Here is a 12411-nt window from a genome sequence, read left to right as displayed (position 1 = left end):
ATATCCCTATAGAGTGTTACACCCATGGATTTGTATGAGTTGGCCAATTCCAAAAGTGACTCACTGATGACAATGACACTCTATTCAAGATAACATGCTGCATCCTCTCTACCAAAAAGTCCTCAATCCAAACAAAAATTTCTGTTGATACCTCATATGATCATAGTTTTGACAATAAGTGTAGTTACTCAGTTCTATTCTATGGAGATATGTAAAATGTTCATTTCTATACTATTTCTTATACCTGAAATCTGATGGTTTCACAAACATATTGTCTTTTGCATGTCTATAAAAAATTCACCTTTTTTCCTGCAGGTAAGAAAATATCCATCATTAAGTCCTTGCAATAACGATGAAATCCAGTCATGCACATTCATAACAAACACAGTGAGAATTTTGCTGCAAGTCATTAGCGTGCATTTTATTAGTGTAATACAGGAAAGTGGTTATGGCAGATGGGTGTGGCCGCTCCATATTTCTTGTCAAAAGTCTCAGGGGATGCCACATAGGCATTTATCTAGATCTCACTACACTGCCAGCCTTTGGGGGGAACAAGCTGTTTATTGCTGTTGTGCACATCATATTCTCCTCCAATGTAGAAAACAGACAGGAATATGATACAAAGAATATTTCTTTTGAGGATATCAACATTCTCATTAAAGTTTCTAAATGAAAAAAAATTTAATTTTCCATAAATTGAGTAAAAGTACTGCTTGCAGTGATTTTTAAACCATAAATGAGATTATCTGTTGTTTGAGTGTGCAATTTGGTTGCAACTGACATCATAATATCATTTGTGAGGTCAAATATGGCTTTGTCTATCAATAAGCATTTTGAGAGGGATAGGGCATACAAATATTTTGGGGGTGCAACCTTTTCATAAATGGACATAAAACAACTTACACGAGAATACAAGCAAATAGACATGTCAAAGCAGATGATCTTGATATTATGCTTGAGGATTCCAGCATTTCAAAAGTTCATTGCAGCAAATTTCTGGTACTGATGGTGGACAGTCTCATGACATAGAAGACTCAAATAGATAAAAGATGCTCAACAATTAGCACAAATATATTTCTCATGAGAAAATTGTCACAAATTGATCATTACACTTTGCTAAAAACGTATTATGCTCTGAGTTATCCACATATCTTTACTGTATACTTGTATGGGGTATTATAGCTAATATATACATAAGCACATTACTTAAACTCTGAAAGAAAGTGATTAGGCACATTGGAAACTGTCACCAAGAATGTACTGCAGAAATAAATTAAAAGAACTGCAAATATTGACAGTGCCTGCTCTGTATATATATGAAACAATTACATACCTAGAAATAAACTCTACAGTTTTCATGAACAAAATTATACATGACTACAGTACTAGATGTAATGATAATTACCACATGTGTTCAAACTTCCAAACAGTATCAAAAACTTATAAAACAGTACCTGTTTTCAAGAAAATACCAGAAGACCATCTGGTCTCAGTTCATTGTCACAATGTAAATGAGTTCTTAGATGGAAGCATAACAGTGTAAAGGAGTTTCCTACAAGCAAGAGCACAAAATTCTTAAATAATAGTCTTCTGCATACTCCATGTAACTAATATAAAGACATTGTTCTGTCACTGTTAAGTAGCACAACTGTATGTACTCTTTTTAACTCTGTCTGATATGTGTAATATTATTTGTATGTTGTAAACTCTTAATATCTTTAGAAATGTCTCAAAATACTGTATACAGGGTGTTACAAAAAGGTACGGCCAAACTTTCAGGAAACATTCCACACACATGAATAAAGAAAAGATGTTATGTGGACATTTGTCCGGAAACGTTTAATTTCCATGTTAGAGCTCATTTTAGTTTCGTCAGTATGTTCTTCCACCTACGCTCAATGGAGCACGTTATCATGATTTCATATGGGATACTCTACCTGTGCTGCTAGAACATGTGCCTTTACAAGTACGACACAACATGTGGTTCTTGCACAATGGAGCTCCTGCACATTTCAGTTGAAGTGTTCGTACGCTTCTCAACAACAGATTCGGTGACCGATGGATTGGTAGAGGTGGACCATTCCATGGCCTCCATGCTCTCCTGACCTTAACCCTCTTGACTTTCCTTTGTGGGGTCATTTGAAAGCTCTTGTCTACGCAACCCCAGTACCAAATGTAGACACTCTTCGTGCTCGTATTGTGGACGGCTGTGATTCAATACGCCATTCTCCAGGGCAGCATCAGCACATCAGGGATTCCACACGACAGAGGGTAGATGCATGTATCCTCACTAACGGAGGACATTTTGAACATTTCCTGTAACAAAGTGTTTGAAGTCACGCTGGTACGTTCTGTTGCTGTGTGTTTCCATTCCATGATTAACGTGATTTGAAGAGAAGTAATAAAATGAGCTCTAACATGGAAAGTAAGCGTTTCCGGACACATGTCCAGATAACATATTTTCTTTCTTTGTGTGTGAGGAATGTTTCCTGAAAGTTTGGGCATACCTTTTTGTAACACCCTGTATATCATTGCTTTTATGCACTTACCAAATTCTTTGTAACATATCCAAGTATATCCTGTTGTATCCAATAGCACTACCAAAAGTGATCCAAGGATGAAAAATAAATAAATAAAAATAAGAGCTAACTAAAGTCACTGTGTGGAAAATGGGACTGTTGACATATTCCATAATAGCTCATTTTTTTCAAATCTGGAGGAAAATCTCAAAGTCATGAAATGGGACAGTAAGTGGAAATTTTATGCTTATTTCCAGTTTTACAAGTCAGCACTATTATTGTACATTTCAGTCTTTCAACAAATATGTCAGAGGAAAGAGACTCATTCCATTGATAGCTCAAGGTGTGAACTTCCAAGTCATTATAAGATTTCTTTTTCTGTACTGGATATGCTCATCATTTTCTACAATTGAATGACTTTTGAAATGTCTTTGTGGATATGAAGATTGGAAATGTGACACATTCTAGGTGTCACTTTTTGCAGTGCCACTGTATTCATGGCATTCTTGTCGATGTACCCTAGACTTGTTCCAAGTGTCAAATCATGGAGCAAATGTTTCAAACATTCATCACTAGAAGATGCCGGGTCATTGTACCAAGCAGTACTTCCCTCAGGAATTCCATCAGCTAAAGCTATGAAATCATTCCATGCAATTCCAATGCATGCATCTGTCTTTGACTTTAAAGATGCTACTGAAACATTGTTTTTAATGCAAGCAGGGACACAATTCTGACTGGGGAGAAATCACATATGAGGTTCCCCAAGGCTCAAATTTAGGTCCACTACTGTTTCTCTACATCTAATGTACAACAAATGGAATCAGTTCTTTTTGCAGATGACACCAGTATTGTAATCACTCCCAGTATACAAACAGAAATGGAAGAAATGGTGAACTAAGTTCTCAAAAGTATCATTGACTGTTTTTCTGCAAATAGTCTCACCCTGAATTTCACAAAGACACATCATATTCAGTTCTGTACCTCTGCACCAGTTATAAGTGTAACACATGGTGATGAAATAATATGCTGAGTGGCCAGTGCAACAGAATGTCAATCCTAAGGGCCCGGGTTTGATTTCTGGCTGGGTCGGAGATTTTCTCTGCTCAGGGACTGGGTGTTGTGTTGTCCTAATCATCATCATTTCATCCTCATCAATGCACAAGTCACCAAAGTGGCGGCAAATCAAAAGACTTGCATCCCGCGAATGGTCTACCCAACAGGAGGCCCTAGTCACGTGGCATCGTAGGGTGGAAACTACAAAATTATTAGGTGTTCATATTGATGAGAATTTAAATTGGAAAAAACACATTTTGAAACTCCTACAACAACTTAGTTCTGCCACATTTGCACTAGAATCATAACAAATTTTGGGGAGAGAGAAATCAGTAAGTTGACATATTTTGCTTATTTTCATTCAGTAAAGTCATATGGAATAATGTTCTGGGGTAACTCATCTTTAAGAAAGAAGGTCTTCATTGACCAAAAACATGTTATAAGAATAATATGTGGTGCTCATTTGCGATCATCTTGTAGACATCTGTTTACGGAGCTGGGCATTGTGACTACTGCTTCACTGTATATTTATTCCCTCATGAAGTTTGTTGTATATAATCCACTATAGTTCAAAAGGAACAATGAGATGCATAATTAGAATACTAGAAGAAAAAATGGCATTCATTACTCAGCATTAAGGTTGTCTTTAGCACAGAAAGGGATGCACAATGCTGCAACAAAAATTTTTGACCAGTTACTCAGTGATATAAAATGTCTAAAAGACAGCATGGTCAAATTTGAAAATAAATTGAAAAAGTTTCTCCTTGAGAACTCCTTCTATTCCACAGAAGAATTTCTGTGTTTGTAATGTATAAAATGTGGTGGGTAGGAATTCCTAACTCAACTGTATTTCTTTTTTTCTATTTCAGGGGGAAAAAAATAATAGTTATATGGTGATGTTTAGAGTACAAATAGATGTACTAATTAATTTGCAATATGAATGTAAAATGACTCATTCAACATCATGATGACCTATCATGCAAAATGATCCATGGAACATGAAAGTAACTAACTAACCAACATAGACTAAAAGTCTACTCCCAAACTCCTCATTACATGGCTATGAAAATTTATAATAAATTAAAAATGAATAACTTTCATAGTCTGGAACTAGGTTTACTAAAGATAAGATAACATGTCATCCAAGTGCAAAAATGTTATTATTCATTCGTGAAATTTATAAAAGGTTATGAAAATTTCTTTGTTGAATAATAAACAAATTTTATATGATTTTTGTAAATTGGATTGTTTTTGTTCTTTGTTTGACACACTGTATGTATCTCTGGTCCATCAACAATGTAGGGAAAGGCAGATTGCTACTTACCATAAAGAAGACACATCAAGTTGCAGACAGGCACAATTAAAAGAAACTTACATAAAGATATCAGCCACAGCCTTCATCAGTAAAAGAGAGACACACACCATTCATACACACAAGCAAGCACTTCTCATGCACACAAGACTGCCAACTGCAGCATCTCAGGCCAGAAATGCTAGAGTTGGCAGCTTTGTGTGCATTTTAAGCACTGCTATATGAACTTAGTATGTAACATAATATCTCACGTACAGACAGAAAGTTTAATACAATTATTAGAATGTGTAAGTCTTATACGAGGGGCAGTCAAATGTAAAAAAAATATCCGCCACAATAGGACCACGAAATGGCTACATTCAAAAGTTATCACCAATCATGTTCAGACATTTATCCCACTGAGAGACATCACAGTCAATTCCTGGTTAAAGGAGAATGTGGTTGGTCACTGATGGACCCACAACCGCATCCACTCTTGCACTTTCTCATTTGACTGAAACCAATGTCCATACTTTTCTTTCTTCAGGCCACCTCAGAATTGAAAATCACATGGTGAAAAGATCCAGGCTGTATGGAGGATATTGCACTGTTTCCCAACCAAATCACTGATGTGTAGCCTTTGTCTAGTTGGCAGTGTGAGGGCAGATGTTATCATGCAACAGAATGATTCCATCCAACAGCCCGAGGGCAAATGGCAAAGTCATCAGTGGAAATATCCCACATCTACGCCCCCCCCCAAAAAAAAAAAACTACTTGCACAAGTTCTAGTGAGGTCACTATGACCTTCTTGTCCACCTGCAGGGGCCCTCTGCTCATTCCTATGTTCCTCGAACATAGTTGAAGGCTATGCTTCAGTGATCTGGTTGGCAAACACTGTAACATCCTCCATACAGCCCAGATCCTTCACCATATGATTTGCACATCTTTGGCAACATGAAGAAAGACATGTGTGGACATCAGTTTCAGTCAGACAAGAAATTGCAGAGTTGGCATATTTGTGGCTGACCACATTCTATGAAACAGGAATTGATCATCTCGTCTCCTAGTGGGATCAATATCTCAACATACGTGGTAAATACTTTTGAATGGAACCATTCCATTGTCCCATTGCGATGGGTGCTCAGTTTTGACTTGACTGTTTGTGTTACTATTATTACTACAGTTTTAATATCTGAGCAATTGTACCTCAATTTTGGTTCATACATTTACATATAACTTTGACTGTAAGCCTTATGACCATTTACTCCGATAATCTGAATGCTCTGTATCCTAGAGAGGCATTCATGTTAAGTATACATGGAATTAAAAATAAATAGATAAATAAAATGAAAGTATGAAAGAATTCTGTGGTATACTTGTTAAGTGTCAGAGCTTAGACGATTAATGTTGCTGAAAACTTCAAACACAAACTGATTGAACTTTGGACATCTCCCTGTGCTAAAGCTTATAACAATGAGAATATAAAGCTGAGCTCGAGACAGGGTGAGAACAAAATAAGGGATAAGTAAAGAGGAGACCTGCTCTATATTACGACATCTCAAGCTGCTGAGATGCTTCACAGTGAAGGTGTATAGGCAAATTTTTGAGCAACCATATGATACACAATCATGACAGTGCCTTCAAAAGATGAAGAAAATGTTCCTTCCCCCCCCCCCCCCCCCACCCCCACCCACACACACACACACCCACACACACCCAGACATACTTCATAGGTAAGATGAAGTTCGACAAGAGTGTTGCCTCTTCTACATGGTGAAATCAGAAGGCATGTAAAAACATCCACATCAGTGTTAAAATGTTACATTTAATCAATGATAGCGAATGTTTATTCAGTAATGAATAATATTTCTGATGGTTATAGTAATTAACAAAGAGACAAGAGAAAATATCAAAACACCCTTGTGGGAAGCTGAGTAAAGGAATGTGTATAATGTGACATATATCAGTTCTCGATTTCATGTATGTATAGATGATTTTCTACCAATCCGTAACAGCTGCTTTCCCAAGAAAACAGCACATGGCATCACTAAGATATAAGAAAAGACTAAGATTACAAAAGAAATCAAAACATCATTTGCAAGGAAAAAGAAATTGTATGAAATTATTATGACAAAGAGAGAAACAGGACTGATTTCATATTACAACAAAATTGTCATGTTAAAGGAAAGTGATTAAAAAATAAAAAACCTCTGTATAATGTCTGAAATTAATAATTCAGACAGTAAAATTAAATCTATGAGGGAAATTGTTAAAAGAGAAACTGGGAAATCAGTTAAGGAATGAGAGGTCACTGTTATTAAAGAAAACAGCAAAACAATATATTACAGCAGTTTGGTAGCCAACATATTTAATAATGACTTCCAAAAAATAGCTCAGAATCAAAACATCATTTGCAAGGAAAAAGAAATTGTATGAAATCATCAGAACAAAGAGAGAAACAGGACTGATTTCATATTACAACAATGCAGTTTGGTAGTCAACATATTTAATGATCACTTCCAAAAAATAGCTCAGAAGGGTGGTGTGGACAGTTCAATGAATAAAACAGAGACTACAAGCAAGAAGCAATGCCACACAATACATAAACCACAATTACTCCATTCTCCATCACAGTAAAAACTCTCATGGAATTGATAATATCTCAAGTAAATTGTAAAAATTGTGTTGTGTTTTTACAGTACATCCTAGATTTTCCATTGTTTAAAAATTGTGTTCTTCACATATATGCACAGTATTCAGTCACATACACAACACTGATCAATCTCACTACTAATCTCCCACATGAAGGTACTGGCAAGATTGTGTATGCAGAACCATAACTCACATTGCTCAAAACAATGGTCAGTTTCAAACAGATCTCTCTACAAAAAATGCCATTTTTTCAATTCATAGATCATATTATATAAAATTTAAATGACAAAATATTGTCAACTGGTATATTCCATGACTTATCAAAATCACTTTATACTGCAGCTCACAGTTTTCTCACAGAGAAGATCAGTTATGAATTATGTGAAAACTATCAAAGGTTTTTAAATAAAACAAATGTTGTTAATATTCTCCATCTTTATTCTTCATGTCTATATATTTATTTCTCAATGTAGTCACTCTGAGAACAAACATACTTCCCAAAAAGAGACCAGTTTGTTGATACCGTCACTTTAGAGTGATTGAGCCACAACCTCTCCACTGCTTGCACTACTTCATCACTACCACACTGAAGTCTTCAAAGATATTCTTTAAGTTTTTGAAACAGACAAAATTCAGATGGGACCAAGTCAGGACTGTATGAAGAATCAATGACAGTGAACCCGGGGTGTCAGACCATTGCAGTCCTCAAGTGTGGTCTGGCATTGTCATGCTAAAGCAAGGGTGCACCATGTACGGACAAACTCTTTGAATTTGAAACTTGATTACAGCACACTGTTTCTCAGCCATTGATATAGTTACAGTTACACACTACCATGTTGCACAGCAGAGGGTTGCAAATATGTAGGTCCAAAAAATAAAGATGTAAACTGTTAATAACATTTGCTTCATTTAAAAATCTTTATAAGAGTTTTCACACTAAAAACATGAGGGCATTACTTTTCAGCACGCGCTTGTACAATGGTATCAGAGATCTTGCTTCTAACTGGTTTTCATACTACGTATCTAAAGGATCCAGAATGTTGCATTAAGAAACCTAGGATGTGTGTGCAATAAACAGTATCTTCATAATATGGAATATTCACTTTACGTGTACCACAGGGACCTATATTGGTCCACTCTTGTAACTGGTGTATACACAGCTGGTCATTAAAATTGCAACACTAAGAAGGATGGCAAATAATGAAATTTTACTTGTGGCAGTATTATAAAAATGATAGATTGCTACTCACCATGTAGGGGAGATGTTAAGTCACAGACAGGCACAACAAAAAGGCATTAGATAATTAAGCATTTGGCCAAAAGGTCTTCTTCTAAATTACACACATTCACACAAGCACAATTCATAAACACATGACCACTGTCTCTGACTGCCAATGCTGGGCTGCGAGAAGCTGTGTATAATGGAAGAAGCAGTTCAAATGGTTCAAATGGCTCTGAGCACTACGGGACTTAACATCTGAGGTCATCAGCCCCCTAGAACTTAGAACTACTTAAACCTAACTAACCTAAGGATATCACACACATCCATGCCCGAGGCCAGATTCGAACCTGTGACCGTAGCGGTCACGCGGTTCCAGACTGAAGCGCCTAGAACTGCACGGCCACACCGGCCGGCCAAAGAAGCAGTCTGGGTGGTGGGGGTAAGGAGGAGGCTGGGGCAGTGAGGTGGCAGGATAGGAGGGTAGGGTGGATGACAGTAAAATGCTACTTGTGTCTAATTCAGAAGAAGGTCTTTTGGCAAAAAACTTACTTGTTTAACATCTTCTGTTGTGCTTCAACATCTGATGAGTAGCATCCTTTCTTTTTCATAATCTTGTCATCCTGGAGTTTCCATTCTTTGAAATTTTACTTATTGTGTATATACATAATACCCTGAAGACTATGTTATTAAATTCATAGGTGATTTACATATATACAGATTGTGAAATGTAGAACACAGAGCTCCACATTAGCAGCAACAATGGCTGTAACCCAGCTGGGCATCGAGAACTGCTTACAGATGCAGGTACATCACCCCATCCTGCTTCAACTCTGTGCCAGAGTCCATTAAATGTAATGATTGGGAGGCAACTGCTGGTCTACAAATCCATCAGCAAGACCATAACCAAATGTTTTCAATAGGTGAAAGATCTGTGAACGTCCTGGTCAGTGAACACACACAAACACCTTCAGCATCAAAACAGGTCAGTACAGCACTCACAGTATGTGGTCTTGTATTACCTTGTTGGAAGACAGTAAAGTGCTACTTGTGGGAGCATAAGCGATGTGATAGGGATAGGGTGGGGCAGTTAGAAGGTTAGACAGGGGGTGGGTGGAAGGGAGAGGGGAGGTTCAAAAGGGAGTGGAAAAGGAAAGAAGTAAAAAGACAGTCTATGCATTGGTGGAATAGACAGTTGTGTAGTGCTGGAATGGGAGCAGGAAAGGGGATAGGTGAGTGAAGGATAGTGACTAATGAAAGTTGAGGCCACGAGGGTTGCAGGAAGATAGGATATATTGCAGGGACACTTCCCATTTTCCACTTGCGCTGTTCAAAATAGCTGGTGTTGGTAAGAAGGGTCCAGATGGCACAGGCTGTGAAACAGTCATTAAAATGAAGAATGTTGTGTTGAGCAGCATGCTCAGCAACTGGGTGTACCAGCTGTTTCAGCCAGTTTGCTGGTAGCCATTCATGAGGACAGACAGCTTGGTTGTCATGCCCACATGGAATGCAGCACTGTGGTTGCAGCGTAGCTTGTTGATCTCTTGACTACTTTCACAGGTAGCCCTGCCTTTGATGGGGTAGGTGATGTTTGTGATCAGACTGGAGTAGGTGGTGGTGGGAGGAAGTATGGGACATGTCTTGCACCTATGAGGTGGAATCCAAAGTTTTTGGGACTGGTGCTGCTATCTGGACAGTAGTAGTAGTAGTAGATCTTTGCACCACTAGGTGGTGAGAGCTGCATACTTGATGAGTCAGTGTGTGGAGTGGGATTCAGCTTGGAGGACATGTTGTGTGTCCACAGTGATTTCTGTAATACTCTGTGTTTGGTGTGTGGCAATTTTACGATGGATCCGTGAAAAGAACAGCATGCGTGTATCAAATTCTGTGTGAATCTCGAGAAAAATGCTTGGGGGACTGAGCACGAGCCATACATGTGTGTTTGAGTGGCATGCCTGGTTCAGGGCCGGCCATACAGATGTCGAAGATGATGCTCACACTGGAAGGCCCGTTAGCCACACAACGCCAGACATTGTTGCCAAACTTCAACAATTTGTTCGTGCAGATCAATGTCGAACCATTCAAGACCTTGCAGATGAAGTGGATATTGGTTATGGGACATGTCAACGAATGTTGACTGATGAATTTGGCATGCATCGTGTCACCGCAAAATTTGTGCCAAGGATCTCGACTGCCGATCAGAAGGCACAGCATGTTGAAATGTGCACGGACCTTCGTCAGACAACATCTTATGATCCAACCTTCTTGTCACAGGTTATCACCGGCAACAAGAGCTGGATTTACGGTTATGAGCCAGATACAAAGCAACAATCGTTCCAGTGGAAGAGTCTGGGCTCTCCAAGACCCAAAGAAGCAAGACAGGTGACGAGCAAAGTGAGGAGCATGATCATCGATTTCTTTGATGCCAAGGGAATTGTGCACAAAGAACTCATCCCACCCAACCAAACAGTGAATTCCATACACTACTGTGACTTTTGTGACAGCTCTGTGAAAACGTGTGGCGACAACAGCCTGAACTTTGGCATCAAGGGAACTGGCTGTTGCAGCACGACAACATGCCCTGTCACATGTCCTTACTCACCAGGACCTTTTTGGCTAAAAACAACATGGCAGTTGTACCCCAGCCACCGTACTCAGCAGATTTTGAACCTTGCAACTTTAAGCTATTCCCAAAACTGAAACTCAAGTTGAAAGGCCATCAGTTTGACACTCTAGAGAGGATTCAAGAAGCATTGCTGGTGGTGATTAACAACCTCAAAGAACAGGACTTCCAGAAAACATTTGACCAGTGGCAGAAGTGCTGAGACCAGTGTGTACATGCGGATGGGAACTACTTCGAGGGTGACGGTGACCATTAGTTCAAAAGTAAGGTTTCAACAGATGGCAGCACCAGTCCCGAAAACTCTGGATAGCACCTCATAAGTCTGTTACAGGGATGTGAGCCATGAGGCAAGAGGTTGGGAGCAGGGTTAGAGTATGTGTGGACAAGATATTGTGTAGGTTTGGTGGGTGCCAGAATACCACTGCAGGATGGGTGGTAAAGACACTGGGTAGGATATTCCTCATTTCAGGTCACAACAAGAGGTAAACAAAACTCTGGTGTAGAAAGTGATTCAGTTGCTTCTATCCTGGGTGGTACTTAGTCACAAGGGAAATACTCCTTTGTGGCTGGATGGTGGGAATTTTGGAGGTGGTGGATGTGCCTGTCTGTGACTCAACATCTCCACTATACAGTGAGTAGCAATCTATCCTTTTCATTATATTGTTATTATTCCATCCTGGATTTTCCATTGTTTGATACTAAAAGGGAAAAAAAGTATTTAAATTGTTCTTCACTCAACCTTTGGTGTGGCACAGAAAGGAGTGAGGTGCTCAGTCAAAAAAATCATCGACCACTTTCCCACTGATGTAAAGAATTTAATACAGAATAAAATTTACTTCAAACAGAAGCACCTGTTTGATGAGCTCCTTATACTTCATATAAGAATTTCTGAATGTCTAATTAGTACAAGTGTGTTTTTGTGTGTGTGTGTGTGTGTGTGTGTGTGTGTGTGTGTGTGTGTGTGTGTGTTTTGGGAAGGAGGGATGGGGGGAGGGCAAGAGAGAGAGACAGGGAGAGAGAGGTTATTGGACATGGTTAATTATAAACCACTGTA

The sequence above is a fragment of the Schistocerca serialis genome, chromosome 2 (assembly GCF_023864345.2).
Source record: "Schistocerca serialis cubense isolate TAMUIC-IGC-003099 chromosome 2, iqSchSeri2.2, whole genome shotgun sequence".
NCBI classification, from domain to species: domain Eukaryota; kingdom Metazoa; phylum Arthropoda; class Insecta; order Orthoptera; family Acrididae; genus Schistocerca; species Schistocerca serialis.
The sequence above is the reverse complement of the archived record's forward strand: the minus strand, read 5'-3'. Positions refer to the sequence as shown.